The following is a 2,747-nucleotide window of genomic DNA, read 5'->3' on the forward strand; positions in this document are numbered from 1 at the left end:
GGTCAAATCTTACTATTCAATTAGAGTACCTCAAGAACTAGTGGTAGGTGTTGTTGACTTGCTACCTTCTTTTTCGTCTATCAGCTGTGAATATGGACGGATAACCCTTGTATAGCTTTGCGCGAATATCCAAAACAACAATAAAAATTACCTATTGTACAGACACATTTCAGACCATATAAAAGTACAGATTTCGCGTGGAATGCTTATAATTTACAAGATATATCATATTGTCACGTATCTGTTCGTTTGTTAATTTCCGGTATAAATTCTTTCCGAGGAACTTCGGCGATACAAGTCCTTTCTTAATTAAAACTAGTTTATTCTTTCTCGATACAACTTTGTAATATGCAGAATCTCCACAGTCACTTTAACATTAACAACCTTTGTAACACATGCTATAAATCACAGTGTTTCACACACTTTACTTACGGTACCTACTGTTCGATTGACTCAGTTGTTTCTATCCTCAATCTTTCTATCTCGCTGGCCTTATTTGCCGGGCTTATATACTAATAAAAGAGGGCGCCTGGCAAACACTCGAACATTCGCGAGATCCCTCGATAAGTAATGATCCTTCTAGAAATTCCAGCGTCGCGTGACTTTTGCTGTCGTAACAGTTTACTATATGGTAAGTGAGGAAAAAAGCAAAACCCCCATCAATGCTCTTTACATTGCCTTATTTATTTGACAGGCTGTACTAATGTTAAGTATATAACAATATGTCGAAAAACCCTTTAAGTTACCCAAGTAAAAAGAGAGTCAAATAATCTAAATAATACCATGGCCGATTGCTAGTGATGAACCCGATACACGCTTAGTTTGTGTTTTACCCGAGTCCATCATGATGTCGCTTTTGTTACATCATTTCTGGCAGAATTAACACATTTACGTTCTGAATATATATTTATTTTTGCCATGTTTCTCTAATGGTTAAAAATAACTGATAAAAACAGTAGTTTGTTAGAGAATCACTAATGCTTTCTTGAATATTTGGCTCTGAAGAACTGTAGCTCGTACATATATCGCATTACCAGAACCAAAGAGGGAATAAGTACTCGATGTTTATCGTGAACCAATCATATCAGTAGGTACTTCCTTAACAAAGTTTTCAATTTCCTGATATACTTCTGTGGCTCTTAGAAGCATCTTTCATTTGGAGCTGTTTTTAGGAAACCTAGTGAGATTCTTGTATTTGTCCTGTTGAGAGCAGCATATTTTCAGATACTTCAGGGCCTAGTTATTAGCGTATTGGTCTACTGGTAAGGAAGTCCAAAGTTTGACTCTGCACGCAATCCCTATTTTAAGCTGTGTGCATGTTATAAAAGTGACAATCAATCCACTTATTCGGTTAAGAATATTATAAAAGGCACCGGGTGCTGATGAATGATTGTCCTCCCTCTGCTCAGAGATCCTAAGTTAGATATAGCTATGCCTGAACCAAGAAGTCTCGTGTCGCATAAGTTGCCATGGAGATTGACAATAGTAAATGGCAAAAACTAACATATATATTTGTCCAAGACTGCATTACGGATTTATTTTGCAAGCAGATTTTCTAAGCCTAACTATAACAACCAGTAAATCCACACAACTACGGAGTTATTATGCACAACGCAATACAGTTAGCGTTTGTTTGAAGTTAAGCACGATATCGATACCCGGTTTCTAGCGTTGTAAGTCTGCATACGTACCGATGTTCCACTGGTGGGCAAAATTAACTTCACCCGGACACGCAGCCTTCTGATCTGTAGTTAGACGCGCTGCCATTGCGCCACCTAGTCACGTTACATTTAGTGAAAAGTACTTGAAGTTTTAAGAGAATTCTGAATAGATGACCGAGTGAACGAATAACTGACCATCAAGTTTTGACTTGACGTAATGTGAGTGGGGAAGAAACAGATTACGAGCAAATTGCTTGGATTGACTTCATTGTAAGTTAAATTTGAATTATCTACTATACATTTCATGTCTATTATACTCCTAAACAGTTCGAGTGTTTTGTTCCTGAAGACTTCAACTTTGGGTCAAATTATAATTGGGTTTATTTCAATATTTAGTAATGAACTTTGATTAGGTAAGAACGTAATCAGGAAGAAATCAAACATCTTCGTTATTTTCCAACAATAGGTGTGGTTAAAAACCAAATGCAAAAAAAACTGGACCCGGACGTGACTCAAACACGCAGCCTTCTGATCTGAAATCAAACGCGCTACCATTGCGCCACCGAGTCACACAAAAAAAAAATGCCCTTTAATAATTCTATCGATCATTACTAAATGCAAAAACAACAACAACGACAACGAGAATTGAGTTACACACTTATCATTTTTAGAAATTCAAAATCTCAGTTAAACAAAACTCATTAAAGCTTTAATTAATTGATTAGTAGTATCTGTACAGGAGCCAGAATCCTACACTATAAGGAACGGGCATGGTCTAGACCAGACATTCCCAACCTGGGGTACACATTTGCACTTCTCATGAGGTACATGGGGGTCTGAGAGTATAACCATGGTTTACACTTTACATGTTGTTTTAATCTACAGTCGGACAAAGAGAGCAAAGTGGCTCACATAAATATACGCTGAGTTCAATTTATCGATGTCATCAATACTATAAGATCTGTATGTATTATACTATAGTATTGTTACGTCTCTGTTCGTTTGTTAATTTCCGGTAGAAATTCTTCCCGAGAAACTTCGGCGATACAAGTCCTTTCTTAAATAAAACTAGTCTATCCTTTCTCA

At 36.8% G+C, this 2,747-nt stretch overlaps 1 non-coding gene across 1 annotated transcript; it reads right to left on the reverse strand.

The window, feature by feature from the left end:
- Window positions 1-2,158: 2,158 nt before the first annotated feature.
- Window positions 2,159-2,230, reverse strand: Trnastop-uca. Its single transcript has one exon. It is a non-coding gene; the product is annotated as a tRNA-Sec (tRNA).
- Window positions 2,231-2,747: the final 517 nt, after the last annotated feature.

Source organism: Limulus polyphemus, unplaced genomic scaffold (genome assembly GCF_000517525.1).
Source record: "Limulus polyphemus unplaced genomic scaffold, Limulus_polyphemus-2.1.2 Scaffold15727, whole genome shotgun sequence".
In the NCBI taxonomy this organism is placed as follows: Eukaryota; Metazoa; Arthropoda; class Merostomata; order Xiphosura; family Limulidae; genus Limulus; species Limulus polyphemus.